Genomic DNA, 17,495 nt, shown 5'->3' on the forward strand with positions numbered 1-17,495 from the left:
CAGAATCAAGAACGAGCATCCTACCGAAGGGATAACACGCAGAAAGGGGAGACAGACACAAAAACACAGATACACAATAGTCGGGAGACAAAGGAACCCCGTACCGTGTAATTTATATCAAGTTCCGTTCCGTTAAAAATAAATAAATAGAAAATAAATTCCGTACCGTGTAAGGTAAATAAATATAAATTAAGGTCCGTACCGTTGAAAATAAATAAAGAGAAAATAAGTTCCACACCGGATAACATAAATAAATAAGAAATAATCTCCGTACCGTATAAAATAAATAAATATTATAAATAATCCGATACCGTGTAAATAAATAAATAAATATATAAATAAATAACCTATTCCAAGACTGCACAATGACGAGCGAAAATCCAACAAAGGAGTTCGATAAGGCGATATCCCGCTGGGATATATCGTTCGACACGACAGAAGATCCGGTAGAATTCCTAGAAAGGGTAGAAGAATTAGCCGATACTCTGAAAGTAAACAAAGACAAGATAATACACGTCATGCCAAGATGCCTACAAGGCCAAGCATCACTGTGGTATAGAAACAATAAACATGATTGGAAATCGTGGCAGGATTTCATAGAATGTTTCAAATTATACTACTACCCTAGGAACTACGAAAAGAACCTTCTGGAAACAATCATTAATAGGCATCAAGAAGCCAAGGAAAGTTTCGTGCAGTACTTGACCGATATACAGACTCTTATAAGGAGATATGGAAAACTGACCACAGAGCAAAAACTAGATCGTATTTATGACAATATGAGGTTTAACTACAAGTATTACATTAGAAGAAGGGATTTCAAGACGATCACAGAGCTCATACAACTGGCAGGGGATTATGAAAATATAAACGCAAAGCGGGACAAAGAAAATCATGAAAAACCGATGTGCCCATTGCAACGCAGACATAACCAGCCAAGCTCAAAATGCGAAGAAAAAACCGACAAATCCAGCAAAGTAAAATCTCAAGCATATACAACACACACGCAAACAGAAAAAGACAACAGAATATTCACCGAAGTAAAGATACATGGAAAATTAGTTAAGGCTCTCGTGGACACAGGTTCAACAAATACATACATCAATAAGGAAATTATGGACCAGATTAAAGAATACAGCCAGGGAATAGTCAAAAAGAAGACAATGATAAAGTTGGCAGACGGATCCCAAAGAACGACAGACAAAGCCATAAACATAGATTTAGAGGTAAACGGAAGAGTCTTGTCACATCAGGTTGTATATTTGCCATCGACGACGGTCATGATCATGGGTATGGACCTACTGAAAAGGCTAGGACTCACAATAGGATGGAAGACGTCGTTCGAACAAGCAAAGAGAACAAGGTCAAAAAGAAAGAACATAAAAGCCGACGAAGCGTCACGAAACCACGTATGCACAGCGACAGTAGAAGAGAAAGATTGGTACACAAAAAAGCTAGCAAAGGTTACGAAGACACCCAAGTCACAAACCGATTACTGCATACGCAACGGCAAGCTATATAGACGAATAAGAAACCCGCGATATGGAGGGTACCTAGATCCATCAACCGAATGGAAGTTATGCATAAAACATTCCGATAAAGAAAACATTTTAAAATATAACCATAACGAAACAAACACCGAACACTTAGGAACGTCAAAGACGTTTAAGAAAATAGCACAACGCTATTATTGGCCCGGGATTTTTAGAGACGTAAAGAAATACGTAAACCGTTGTGAAACATGTCAGAAACACAAAAGTACACAAAACAAAAGACCGGGACACATAAAAAAATGCGAAAGAGCCGTGGGAGGTAGTCACAGCAGACCTCATCGGCCCACTACCACGTTCCTCAAAGGGACACCAATTATGGACCATCGTTTTTCACGACAAATTCACAAAATGGTCAGCGACGAGCGCGGTAGTCAACGCCCTAAAAGAATGCATGTTAACAAGATATGGGGGAATGAAAACTTTATTAACCGTTCAACGCATGATATGCAACAAAATAAATCAGTACAAGGGAACTACCACACCGATAATCAAAATGGACACCGAATACATCATAAGAAAGGGGGAAAACACCGTGACATACGCTAAGATCCGTCCACTATAAAAGGGTAGAAAACACCCACACACCGAGAAACAAAAAAATACGAAGAATAGTGAACGCGAAATGAACAAAAATCAGGGATCATAACCGAAACAACCCGTCCAGTGGAAAAGTAGATCGCTGGTCACAAGAAGTAAATCAGAAACTACCCGTATCGGAAAAAAAAAATTTACAGTCAAACAGTACAAAGTGTACAAGGGGAAAAGAGATAATACAAATTAAATTCAGAATACCCTCAACTAGGCAAAAAGTAAAATTAACCTATAAATATATCAGGAAAACTAGTTTAACGGTTGAGGGGCTGCAGGAACGAATTCTGTTTTTATAACTGTGACTTTTACAGGTAAAAGTCTCCATTCCCGGGAGGAGGATGTAGCGAAGCAAGCACGAAGTACCCGCACCGACGAGATATGATGGAAAATTCCAGCCACGCCGCGAATGCGTGATCCGTCGACGCCACCGCGCCGCCCTCCCGCCGACCGACACCCGCGGGCGGGTATATAACGCCCGCGGCCGCCGACTGCAGTCAGTCGTTCTGTGGACACTGGGTCGGCTCGTGGGAACTCGGGCAGACGCCACCACAGGATAGACGCTGGAGGTGTTGGAGTACGCGGCAACCCGTTGCCCCGTAACCAGCTCCGCCGTCTCTCCCCTCGCGCGCGCGACACCCACCCTCGGTCGTCCGTTGATTAGAGTCCCGCGACACGTTAGAGTTCCGCACCGCTAGAAGGGTGGTAGGTTCCGTACTGTAGCATTTCGGATCGCCGTGCCGATATACCCGTGTGTTCGATAACGAGTGTAAAGAAAACTAGCCTGTAGCAAACTAGGTTAAGGTTGTAAATAAATAAGCACGTTAGATAGTAATCCGGGTTTTATTCCTCGAAACCCCCGTTCCCCGAAACCTCGATAGGGTAAATCCTAATCAATGTACGTGGCGGAGTAGCCGACGAACCATCGACTGCTTCACCACGTTACACTTTAATTCTTCCTATTACAGATTGGCAAAAGTTCTCAGTCAGTCATATATAGGAGAAACTATATTGAAGAAGAGCAACAACACCGACCGCGTCGATGCTGCAATCTATAGCTGCCTTGACGATGTATCTAACTACTGAAGTTCTCGAACTCAGTAACACAGCCTTTTTGAGGACCACAAATATTTTTTTTTAGTTTAGTTATAATATACATATATCTAATCTAACTACATACATATAAAAGACTATACATTTTATCCACATAATAAAGTGGAATTAAATAAGTTGTTATGCATCAATTCAATTCAAATTATTTATTTTGTTATCACAATAATTCAAAGACAGTTTCTCATTGAGAACCTCCTTTTTTAAAGATGATTAAAATATACCTAATACCACGGCAAAGCACTACAAAGGAATGCAAGTCAATTAAAGATGCATTAAAATTCAATTTAATACAATAAAGTCTATACCTACTACTTGTAAACTTAACCACGTCACGCGAGCTGCTTTAGCAGCTCGCGCACAGAACAAAACACTAGTTATTATACTATATATAGCTCGATTACCACTGACTCACTGACTCACTCATTGACATAATTGTTCTCCTAGAAAGAGACGGAAAATGATATAATGATGTAGGGGAGTTGTGTTTGGTTTCGGGAACCCTCTGGGGAAAAATTATGACATTTCGGAAAAACAAGATGGCGGCCGACGTGATTTTTGCAGCTCCTTTGTTTTTTAAGGGACTCCGTTCAAACTCGCAACTATTGAAGAATGTAGTAAACGGTTAACAGAAAATGTAGAAAAAATTGGAAAAACAAGATGGCGGCTGAGCCGTAGTGTTTTAAAATTTTTGATTTTTCGACCCCGAACCGCGGAGCCACAGATCCGAGACGGGGTAATCGAGGATAATTATTTTTTTTGGTTTCGCCCACGATTATCCTGCATTTTGACAGAACGGAAGTGGTTTTTAAAAATTCAAGATGGCGGCTGACATGGTGGCCATTTTGTTCGAGGTACGAAAAAACGCAATTTTAAAATTCGAATATCTCAAAGTTGGCAACATCGGAGCGATTCGGCTTCTATGAAGCGATTGTACGTATAGACTCGGGGTATAGATTGGAGGAAAAAAATTACCCGACTTTTAGGGAAATTTCAAGATTTTCGGGAAATTGTAAAAAATAGAAATACGCACTTTAAGCAAAATCCGAGTATGAGTGATTACGTGTTTTGCTCGTACAAATGACATTTGGGTATTTTTGTCACCGGAGACTGGCAACACTGGAATTTATCAAAGTAAAAGTGATTTTCGACACGGTCTTTTTCACGGTATCCCCTTTCGCGTGGGTGCGAGCGAGAGGAAAGATTGAAACGTCATCGGGCGCGGTATATCCTGTAGTTAATAGGAAAATTATGAAACCGTGTAAAATTTTTCTGTGAAACGAGTTGGCGGCCATTTTGTAGTTTTTTTCATTTTTCGAAATTTTGATCACGTTTTTGAGGCAGTTGGCAACATTTTGGAAAGTCATTATGTATAAATCGATTGTGTATCTCGGCTGGCAGTATAGAAATATGCAACCGGTGTTGCCACTTTTGCGGAGATTTTCGAGATTTTCAACTAAGAAACTCCTGTAAAATTTTGTATGAAAAATTTTTTTTTCACTGATGGTGTTATATAGAAAACAAAAACTTAGTAAGCCAAAATTATGGAGAGAGCTGATGATTGAGGATATCGGAGACGGGTGAAGGGCCCGCTTAAGGTATTGAAGATAGGTGGGGGGTGCTCGAGCAAATGTCATTCATGACGTCATCCAATTGCCAAAAAGCTGAAAAAAAATTCAAAATGGCGAAGAAAAGATGGCCGCCATACAAATTTCGCCGGTGTCCAGCTCGGAGGGTATAAAAGATGGAAGTGTGGTTTCTTGACAAAAGAGGATCAGAATCCAAAGGTCTACTCGATGAATAGAAAAAAAATTCAAAATGGCGGAATTTATTTTTCCATACATTTTGTATGGCGAATATTTTATGTTTTATTCTCCTAGAAAGAAACAATAAACGATACGATGATGTTCGGGAGATATGTTCGGGTGCACGATATGAGTAGGGAAAAATTATGATATTTCAGAAAAACAAGATGGCGGCCGACGTGATTTTTGCAACTCTTTTGTTTTCCAACCGATTTCGTTGAAACTCGCAATCTTTGAAGAATGTAGTAAACGATTAATAGGAAAAGTGGAAAATTTTGGAAAAACAAGATGGCCGCCGTATAAATTTCGTCGATGTCTATCTCGGAGGCTATAAAAGATGGAAGAGTGGTTTCTTGGCAAAAGATGATCAGGGTCCGAAGGTCTACTCGGTGGAACAAACTCTGCATGCTCGCGGACCACTTTAGTGGTCCGCGCACCCACGCACCCTACTAAATTAAAATCCTAATCTACAAAAAATAATATTGATGTCGTTTTCAGAGTTTTCCAGAGCGCTGATTTTGATAACGACATTTATTTTGAAATCAAAGATGACGGGCGTGCACTTTATAAGAAAAAAATTGATATAGGTGTCGTTTTATGGGGTTTTCGGGGTAATTTGTGTATCTTAATAAAAAAAATCGGTTCAATACAACTCATAAACCTAACCACGTCACGTGAGCTGCTTTAGCAGCTCGCGCACCGAGCAAAACACTAGTTATACTATATATAGCTCGATTACCACTCACTCATTGACATAATTGTTCTCCTAGAAAGAGACGGAAAATGATATAATGATGTAGGGGAGTTGTGTTCGGTTTCGGGAACCTTCTGGGGAAAAATTATGACATTTCGGAAAACAAGATGGCGGCCGACGTGATTTTTGCAGCTCCTTTGTTTTTTAAGGGACTCCGTTCAAACTCGCAACTATTGAAGAATATAGTAAACGGTCACCAGAAAATGTGGAAAAAATTGGAAAAACAAGATGGCGGCCGAGCCGTAGCGTTTCAAAATTTTTGATTTTTCGACCCCGAACCGCGGCGCCACAGATCCGAGACGGGAAATTGAAACTAATAATTTTTTTCTGGTTTCGTCTACGATTATCCTGAATTTTGACGTAATGGGAGTGGTTTTTAAAAATTCAAAATGGCGGCTGTCGTGGCGGCCATTATGTTAGAGGTACGAAAAAACGCAATTTTAAAAGTTAAATATCTCAAAGTTGGCAACATCGGAGCGATTCGGCTTCTATGAAGCGATTGTACGTATAGACTCGAGGTATAGATTGAAGGAAAAAAATTACCCCACTTTTTGGGGAAATTTCAAGATTTTCGGGAAATTGTAAAAAATCGAAATACGCACTTTTAGCAAAATTCGAGTATGAGCGATTACGTGTTTTGCTCGTGCAAATGATATTTAGGTATTTTCGTCGCCGAGGACTGGCAACACTGGAATTTATCGAAGCAAAAATGATTTTCGACATTGTCTTTTTTCAGGGACGATCAATTCGCGTGGGTGCGAGCGAGATGAGAGATTGAAACGTCATCGGGAGTGGTATATCCGGTTGTTAATGGGAAAGTTGTACAACGATGTAATTTATTTCTGCAAAACGAGTTGGCGGCCATTTTGTATTTTTTTAATTTTTCGAAATTTTGATCACGTTTTTGAGGCAGTTGGCAAAATTTTGGAAAGTTAACATGTATGAATCGATTGTGTATCTCGGCTGGCAGTATGGAGATATGCAACCGGTGTTGCCACTTTTGGGGAGATTTTCGAGATTTTCAACTTAGAAACTCCTGTAAAATTTTGTATGAAAATTTTTTTTCACTGATGGTGTCGTATAGAAAACAAAAACTTAGTAAGCCAAAATTATGGAGAGAGCTGATGATTGAGGATATCGGACACGGGTGAAGGGCCCGCTTAAGGTATTGAAGATAGGTGGGGGGTGCTCGAGCAAATGTCATTCAAGACGTCATCCAACTGCCAAAAAGCTGAAAAAAAATTCAAAAAAGCGAAGAAAAGATGGCCGCCATACAAGTTTCGCCGGTGTCCAGCTCGGAGGGTATAAAAGATGGAAGTGTGGTTTTTTGGCAAGAGATGATCAGGGTCCGAAGGTTTACTCGATGAATAGAAAAAAAATTCAAAATGGCGGATTTTTTTTCCATACATTTTGTATGGCGAATATTGAATGTCTCATTCTCCTAGAAAGAGACGGCAAACGATACATTGATGTATGAGAGATATGTTTGGGTGTGCAATATGAGTAGGGAAAAATTATGACATTTCAGAAAAACAAGATGGCGGCCGACGTGATTTTTGCAACTCTTTTGTTTTCCAACCGATTTCGTTGAAACTCGCAATCTTTGAAGAATGTAGTAAACGATTAATAGAAAAAGTGGAAAATTTTGGACAAACAAGATGGCCGCCGTACAAATTTCGTCGGTGTCTATCTCGGAAGCTATAAAAGATGGAAGGGTGGTTTCATGGCAAAAGATGATCAGGGTCCGAAGCTCTACTCGGTGGAACAAACTCTGCATGCTCGCGGACCACTTTAGTGGTCCGCGCACCCACGCACCCTACTTTATTAACCTCAACTACCCCGTTTTTGCAAAAAATGATATGGATGTCGTTTTCAGAGTTTTCCAGGGCGCTGATTTTGATAACGACATTTATTTTGAAATCCAAGATGGCGGACATGCACTTTTTAAGAAAAAAATTGATATGGGTGTCGTTTTGTGGGTTTTTGTGGTGAATTGTGTATCTTAATAAACAAATTTGGTGAAATTTAATAAAGTTAACATAACCACGTCACGCGAGCTGCTTAAGCAGCTCGCGCACCGAGCGAAACACTAGTTATTATTATTATACTATATATAGCTCGATTACCACTCACTGACTCACTCATTGACATAATTGTTCTCCTAGAAAGAGAAGGAAAATGATATAGTGATTTGGGGGAGTTGTGTTCGGTTTCGGGAACCCTCTGGGGAAAAATTATGACATTTCAGAAAAACAAGATGGCGGCCGACGTGATTTTTGCAGCTCCGTTGTTTTCCAACCGATTTCATTGAATTTTACAATCTTTAAAGAAAGTAGTAAACGGTTAATAGAAAATGTGAAAAAAATTGGAAAAACAAGATGGCGGCCGAACCGTAGCATTTTCAAAATTTTGATTTTTCGACCCCGAACCGCGGCGCCACAGATCCAAGACGGGGTAATCGAGGATAATTATTTTTTCTGGTTTCGCCCAGGATTATCCTGTATTTTGACAGAATGGGAGTGGTTTTTAAAAATTCAAGATGGCGGCTGTCATGGCGGCCGTTATGTTGGAGGTACGAAAAAACGCAATTTTAAAAGTTAAATATCCCAAAGTTGGCAACATCGGAGCGATTCGGCTTCTATGAAGCGATTGTACGTATAGGCTCGAGGTATAGATTTGAGGAAAAAAATTACCCCACTTTTTGGGGAAATTTCAAGATTTTCGGGAAATTGTAAAAAAACGAAATAAGGACTTTGTGCAAAATCCGAGTATGAGCGATTATGTGTTTTGCTCGTAACAATGACATTTGGGTATTTTTGTCGCCGGAGACTGGCAACACTGGAATTTATCAAAGAAAAAGTTATTTTCGACATGGTCTTTTTTCCAGGGGCGATCGTTTCGCGTGGGTGCGAGCGAGATGAGAGATTAAAACGTCATCGGGAGCGGTATATCCTGTAGTTAATGGGAAAGTTGTAAAATTATCTAATTTGCTTCTGCAAAAAAAGTTGGTGGCCATTTTGTATTTTCTTCAAATTTTCCGAAATTTTGATCACGTTTTTGAGGCAGTTGGCAACATTTTGGAAAGTCGACATGTATCAATCGATTGTGTGACTCAACCAGCAGTATCGAAATATGTAAACAGTGTTGCCACATTTGGGGAGATTTTCGAGATTCTCCCCAAAAACTCCTCCTGTAAAATTTTGTATGAAATTTTTTTTTTCCACTGATGGTTTCGTATAGAAAACAAAAAAAAAATCGAGGAAAAATTTGGAAATAGCTGATGATCGAGGATGTCGGAGACGGGTGAAGGGTCCGCTTAAGGTATTGAAGATAGGTGGGGGGTGCTCGACCAAATGTCATTCATGACGTCATCCAATTGCCAAAAAGCTGAAAAAAAATTCAAAATGGCGAAGAAAAGATGGCCGCCATACAAATTTCGCCGGTGTCCAGCTCGGAGGGTATAAAAGATGAAAGTGTGGTTTCTTGGCAAAAGGTGACCAGGATCCGAAGAATAGAAAAAAAATTCAAAATGGCGGAATTTATTTTCCCATACATTTTGTATGGCGAATATTGAATGTCTCATTCTCCTAGAAAGAGACAGAAAACGATACATTGATGTTTGGGCGAAATGTTCGGGTGCGGGATAGGAGTCGGGAAAAATTATGACATTTTTGAAAAACAAGATGGCGGCCTATATGATTTTTGTAACTCTTTTGTTTTCCAACCGATTTCGTTGAAACTCGCAATCTTTGAAGAATGTAAAAAACGATTAATAGAAAAAGTGGAAAATTTTGGAAAAACAAGATGGCCGCCGTACAAATTTCGTCGGTGTCTATCTCGGAGGCTATAAAAGATGGAAGAGTGGTTTCTTGGCAAAAGATGATCAGGGTCCGAAGGTCTACTCGGCGGAACAAACCCCGCATGCTCGCGGACCACTTTAGTGGTCCGCGCACCCACGCACCCTACTTTATTAACCTCAACTACCCCGTTTTTACAAAAAACAATATCGATGTCGATTTCCGGGTTTTCCAGGGTGCCGATTTTGGTAATGACATTCATTTCGAAATCCAAGATGGTGGACTTACATTTTCTACAAAAAAAAGAAATGGGTGTCATTTTATGGGTTTTTCGGGGTGAATTGTGTATCTTAATAAATAAATTTGGTTTTATATAATAAAGTTAACCTAACCACGTCACGCGAGCTGCTTTAGCTGCTCGCGCACCGAGCAAAACACTAGTTATTATACTATATATAGCTCGATTACCACTCACTCACTGACTCATTGACATAATTGTTCTCCTAGAAAGAGAAGGAAAATGATATAGTGATATAAAGGAGATGTGTTCGGATTCGGGAACCCTCTGGGGAAAAATTATGACATTTCAGAAAAACAAGATGGCGGCCGATGTGATTTTTGCAGCTCCGTTGTTTTTCAACCGATTTTGTTGAATTTTGCAAACTTTGAAGAAAGTAGTAAATGAATAACAGAAAATGTGGAAAAAATTGGAAAAACAAGATGGCGGCCGAGCCGTAGCGTTTTCAATATTTTCATTTTTCGACCCCGAACCGCGGCGCCACAGATCCGAAACGGGGTAATCGAGAATAATTATTTTTTTTGATTTCGCCCACGAATATCCTGTATTTTAACAGAACGGGAGTGGTTTTTAAAAATTCAAGATGGCGGCTGTCGTGGCGGCCGTTTTGTTCGAGGTACGAAAAAACGCAATTTTAAAAGTTAAATATCTCAAAGTTGGCAACATCGGAGTGATTCGGTTTCTATGAAGCGATTGTACGTGTAGGCTCGGGGTATAGATCGGTGGGAAAAAATTACCCCATTTTTAGGGAAATTTCAAGATTTTCGGGAAATTGTAAAAAATCGAAATACGGACTTTTCGCAAAATACGAGTATGAGCGATTATGTGTTTTGCTCGTACAAATGACATTTGGGTATTTTTGTTGCCGGAGACTGGCAACACTGGAATTTATCAAAGTAAAAGTGATTTTCGACACGGTCTTTTTCACGGTATCCCCTTTCGCGTGGGTGCGAGCGAGAGGAAAGATTGAAACGTCATCGGAAGCGGTATATCCTGTAGTTAATAGGAAAATTATGAAACCGTGTAAAATCTTTCTGTGAAACGAGTTGGCGGCCATTTTATATTTTTCTTTACTTTTCGAAATTTTGATCACGTTTTTGAGGCAGTTGGCAACATTTTGGAAAGTCAGAATGTATGAATCGATTGTGTATCTCGGCTGGCAGTATGAAGATATGCAACCGGTGTTGCCACTTTTGGGGAGATTTTCGAGATTTTCAACTAAGAAACTCCTGTAAAATTTTGTATGAAAAATTTTTTTTTCACTGATGGTGTCGTATAGAAAACAAAAACTTAGTAAGCCAAAATTATGGAGAGAGCTGATGATTGAGGATATCGGAGACGGGTGAAGGGCCCGCTTAAGGTATTGAGGATAGGTGGGGGGTGCTCGAGCAAATGTCATTCATGACATCATCCAATTGCCAAAAAGCTGAAAAAAATTTCAAAATGGCGAAGAAAAGATGGCCGCCATACAAATTTCGCCGGTGTCCAGCTCGGAGGGTATAAAAGATGGAAGTGTGGTTTCTGGGAAGAAGATGATCAGGATCTGAAGGTCTACTCGATAATTAGAAAAAAAAATCAAAATGGCGGATTTTTTTTTTCCCATAGAAAATGTATGGCGAATATTGAATGTCTCATTCTCCTAGAAAGAGCCGGAAAACGATACAATAATGTAGGGGAGATGTGTTCGGGTGGGGGAGGCGAGTAGGGAAAAATTATGACATTTCAGAAAAACAAGATGGCGACCGACGTGATTTTTGCAACTCTATTGTTTTCCAACCGATTTCGCTGAAACTCGCAATCTTTGAAGAATGTAGTAAACGATTAATAGAAAAAGTGGAAAATTTTGAAAAAACAAGATGGCCGCCGTACAAATTTCGTCGGTGTCTATCTCGGAGGCTATAAAAGATGGAAGAGTGGTTTCTTGGCAAAAGATGATCAGGGTCCGAAGGTCTACTCGGTGGAACAAACTCTGCATGCTCGCGGACCACTTTAGTGGTCCGCGCACCCACGCACCCTACTAAATTATTATCCTAATTTACAAAAAATAATATGGATATCGTTTTCAGGGTTTTTCTGGGTGCTGATTTTGATAACGACATTTATTTTCAAATCCAAGATGGCGGACTTACATTTTCTACAAAAAATAGAAATGCCTGTCATTTTATGGGGTTTTTCGGGGTGAATTATGTATCTTAATAAATCAATTTGGTTTTATATAATAACTAGTGTTTTGCTCGGTGCGCGAGCTGCTAAAGCAGCTCACGTGACGTGGTAAGGTTAACTTTATTATATGAAACCAAATTGATCTATTAAGATACATAATTCACCCCGAAAACCCCCATAAAATGACAGGCATTTCTATTTTTTGTAGAAAATGTAAGTCCGCCATCTTGGATTTCAAAATAAATGTCATTATCAAAATCAGCACCCTGAAAAACCCTGAAAACGATATCCATATCATTTTTTGTAAAAACGGGGTAGTTGAGGGTAATAAAGTAGGGTGCGTGGGTGCGCGGACCACTAAAGTGGTCCGCGAGCATGCAGAGTTTGTTCCACCGAGTAGACCTTCGGACCCTGATTATCTTTTGCCAAGAAACCACTCTTCCATCTTTTATAGCATCCGAGATAGACAACGACGAAATTTGTACGGCGGCCATCTTGTTTTTCCAAAATTTTCCACTTTTTCTATTAATCGTTTACTACATTCTTCAAAGATTGCGAGTTTCAGCGAAATCGGTTGGAAAACAAAAGAGTTGCAAAAATCACGTCGGCCGCCATCTTGTTTTTCTGAAATATCATAATTTTTCCCTACTCATATCGTGCACCCGAACATATCTCCCGAACATCATCGTATCGTTTATTGTTTCTTTCTAGGAGAATAAAACATAAAATATTCGCCATACAAAATGTATGGAAAAATAAATTCCGCCATTTTGAATTTTTTTTCTATTCATCGAGTAGAACTTTGGATTCTGATCCTCTTTTGTCAAGAAACCACACTTCCATCTTTTATACCCTCCGAGCTGGACGCCGGCAAAATTTGTATGGCGGCCATCTTTTTTTCGCCATTTTGAATTTTTTTTCAGCTTTTTGGCAATTGGATGACGTCATGAATGACATTTGGTCGAGCACCCCCCACCTATCTTCAATACCTTGAGCGGACCCTTCACCCGTCTCCGACATCCTCGATCATCAGCTATTTCCAAATTTTTCCTCGATTTTTTTTTTGTTTTCTATACGAAACCATCAGTGGAAAAAAAAAATTTCATACAAAATTTTACAGGAGGAGTTTTTGGGGAAAATCTCGAAAATCTCCCCAAATGTGGAAACACTTTTTACATATTTTGATACTGCTGGTTGAGTCACACAGTCGATTGATATATGTCGACTTTCCAAAATGTTGCCAACTGCCTCAAAAACGTGGTCAAAATTTCGAAAAATAAAAAAAAATACAAAATGGCCGCCAACTCGTTTCACAGAAAGATTTTACAAGGTTTCATAATTTTCCTATTAACTACAGGATATACCGCTCCCGATGACGTTTCAATCTTTCCTCTCGCTCGCACCCACGCGAAAGGGGATACCGTGAAAAAGACCATGCCAAAAATCACTTTTTCTTTGATAAATTCCAGTGTTGCCAGTCTTCGGTGACAAAAATACCCAAATGTCATTTGTACGAGCAAAACACATAATCGCTCATACTCGGATTTTGCTAAAAGTGCGTATTTCGATTTTTTACAATTTCCCGAAAATCTTGAAATTTCCCCAAAAAATGGGGTAATTTTTTCCCACCGATCTATACCTCGAGTCTATACGTACAACCGCTTCATAGAAGCCGAATCGCTCCGATGCTGCCAACTTTGAGATATTTAACTTTTAAAATTGCGTTTTTTCGTACCTCGAACAAAACAGCCGCCATGACAGCCGCCATTTTGAATTTTTTAAAACCACTCCCGTTCTGTCAAAATACAGGATAATCGTGGGCGAAACACGAAAAAATAGTTATCCTCGACTACCCCGTCTCGGATCTGTGGCGCCGCGGTTCGGGGTCGAAAAATCAAAAATTTTGAAACGCTACGACTCGGCCGCCATCTTGTTTTTCCAATTTTTTCGACATTTCCCATTAATCGTTTACTACATTCTTTAATAGTTGCGAATTTGAACGGAGTCCCTTAAAAAACAAAGGAGCTGCAAAAATCACGTCGGCCGCCATCTTGTTTTTCCGAAATGTCATAATTTTTCCCCAGAGGGTTCTCGAAACCGAACACAACTCCCCTACATCATTATATCATTTTCCGTCTCTTTCTAGGAGAACAATTATGTCAATGAGTCAGTCAGTGAGTGGTAATCGAGCTATATATAGTATAAAGTTTACCTTACCACGTCACGTGAGCTGCTTTAGCAGCTCGCGCACCGAGCAAAAGCTAGTTATTATACTATATATAGCTCGATTACCACTCACTCACTGACTGACTCATTGACATAATTGTTCTCCTAGAAAGAGATGGAAAATGATATAATGATTTAGGGGAGATGTGGTCGGATTTGGGAACCCTCTGGGGAAAAATTATGACATTTCAGAAAAACAAGATGGCGGCCGACGTGATTTTTGCAGCTCCGTTGTTTTCCAATCGATTTCGTTGAATTTTGCAATCTTTGAAGAAAATAGTAAACGATTAGTGGAAAATGTCGAAAAAATTGAAAAAACAAGATGGCGGCCGAACCGTAGCGATTTCAAAATTTTGATTTTTCGACCCCGAACCGCGGCGCCACAGATCCAAGACGGGGTAGTCGAGGATAATTATTTTTTCGTGTTTCGCCCACGATTATCCTGTTTTTTGACAGAACGGGAGTGGTTTTTAAAAATTCAAGATGGCGGCTGTCATGGCCGCCGTTAAGTTAGAGGTACCAAAAATCCCAATTTTAAAACTCGAATATCTCAAAGTTGGCAACATCGGAGCGATTCGGCTTCTGTCAAGAGATTGTACGTATAGGCTTGAGGTATCGATTGGAGGTAAAAAATTACCCCATTTTTAGGGAAATTTCGAGATTTTCGGGAAATTGTAAAAAATAGAAATACATACTTTTCGCAAAATCCCAGTATAAGCGAATATGTGTGTTGCTTGTACAAATGACATTTGGGTATTTTTGTCGCCGAAGACTGGCAACACTGGAATTTATCGAAGAAAAAGTGATTTTCGACGGGGTCTTTTTCACGGTATCCCCTTTCGCGTGGGTGCGAGCGAGAGGAAAGATTGAAACGTTGTCGGGAGCGGTATATTCTGTAGTTAATAGGAAAATTATGAAACCGTGTAAAATCTTTCTGTGACACGAGTTGGCGGCCATTTTGTATTTTTTTTAATTTTTCGAAATTTTGATCACGTTTTTGAGGCAGTTGGCAACATTTTGGAAAGTCAATATGTATGAATCGATTGTGTATCTCGGCTTGCAGTATGGAGATATGCAACCGGTGTTGCCACTTTTGGGGAGATTTTCGAGATTTTCAACTAGAAAACTCCTGTAAAATTTTGTATGAAAAATTTTTTTTTCACTGATGGTGTCGTATAGAAAACAAAAAGTTAGTAAGCCAAAATTATGGAGAGAGCTGATGATTGAGGGTTTCGGAGACGGGTGGAGGGCCCGCTTAAGGTATTGAAGATAGGTGGGGGGTGCTCGAGCAAATGTCATTCATGACGACATCCGATTGCCAAAAAGCTGAAAAAAAATTCAAAATGGCGAAGAAAAGATGGCCGCCATACAAATTTCGCCGGTGTCCAGCTCGGAGGGTATAAAAGATGGAAGTGTGGTTTCTTGGCAAAAGAGAATCAGGATCCGAAGGTCTACTCGATGAATAGAAAAAAAATTCAAAATGGCGGAATTTATTTTTCCATACATTTTGTATGGCGAATATTGAATGTCTCATTCTCCTAAAAAGAGACAGAAAACGATACATTGATGTTCGGGAGATATGTTTGGGTTCAAGATGGGAGTCGGGAAAATTATGACATTTCAGAAAAACAAGATGGCGACCGACGTGATTTTTGCAACTCTTTTGTTTTCCAACCAATTTCGTTGAAACTCGCAATCTTTGAAGAATGTAGTAAACCATTTATAGAAAAAGTGGAAAATTTTGGAAAAACAAGATGGCCGCCGTACAAATTTCGTCTGTGTCTATCTCAGAGGCTATAAAAGATGGAAGAGTGGTTTCTTGGCAAAAGATGATCAGGGTCCGAAGGTCTACTCGGTGGAACAAACTCTGCATGCTCGCGGACCACTTTAGTGGTCCGCGCACCCACGCACCCTACTTTATTAACCTCAACTACCCCGTTTTTACAAAAAATGATATGGATGTCTTTTTCAGAGTTTTCTAGGGTGCTGATTTTGATAACGACATTTATTTTCAAACCCAAGATGGCGGACATGCACTTTTTAAGAAAAAAATTGATATAGGTGTCGTTTTATGGGGTTTTCGGGGTAATTTGTGTATCTTAATAAAAAAAATCGGTTTAATACAACTCATAAACCTAACCACGTCACGTGAGCTGCTTTAGCAGCTCGCGCACCGAGCAAAACACTAGTTATACTATATATAGCTCAATTACCACTCACTCACTCACTCATTGACATAATTGTTCTCCTAGAAGGAGACGGAAAATGATATAGTGATGTAGGGGAGATGTGTTTGGATTCGGGAACCCTCTGGGGAAAAATTATGACATTTCGGAAAAACAAGATGGCGGCCGACGTGATTTTTGCAGCTCCGTTGTTTTCGAACCGATTTCGTTGAATTTTACAATCTTTAAAGAAAGTAGTAAACGGTTAATAGAAAATGTGAAAAAAAATGGAAAAACAAGATGGCGGCCGAACCGTAGCGTTTTGAAAATTTTGAATTTTCGACCCCGAACCGCGGCGCCGCAGATCCGAAACGGGAAATTGATAATAATTATTTTTTTCTGGTTTCGTCTAGGATTATCCTGAATTTTGACAGAACGGGAGTAGTTTTTAAAAATTCAAGATGGCGGCTGTCATGGCGGCCATTATGTTAGAGGTACGAAAAATCGCAATTTTAAAAGTTAAATATCTCAAAGTTGGCGACATCGGAGCGATTCGGCTTCTATGAAGCGGTTGTACGTATGAACTTGAGGTATAGATTGGTGGGGAAAAATTACCCCATTTTTCGGGAAATTTCAAGATTTTTGTGAAAATGTAAAAAATCGAAATACGGACTTTTCGCAAAATCCGAGTATGAGCGATTATGTGTTTTGCTCGTACAAATGACATTTGCGTATTTTTGTCGCCGGAGACTGGCAACACTGGAATTTATCAAAAAAAAAGTGATTTTCGACATTGTCTTTTTTCAGGGACGATCATTTCGCGTGGGTGCGAGCGAGAGGAGAGATTGAAACGTCATCGGGAGCGGTATATCCTGTAGTTAATAGAAAAGTTGTAAAATTATCTAATTTGCTTCTGCAAAAAGAGTTGGTGGCCATTTTGTATTTTCTTCAAATTTTCCGAAATTTTGATCACGTTTTTGAGGCAGTTGGCAACATTTTGGAAAGTCGACATGTATCAATCGATTGTGTGACTCAA

Source organism: Maniola jurtina, chromosome W, assembly GCF_905333055.1.
Source record: "Maniola jurtina chromosome W, ilManJurt1.1, whole genome shotgun sequence".
Taxonomy (NCBI): domain Eukaryota; kingdom Metazoa; phylum Arthropoda; class Insecta; order Lepidoptera; family Nymphalidae; genus Maniola; species Maniola jurtina.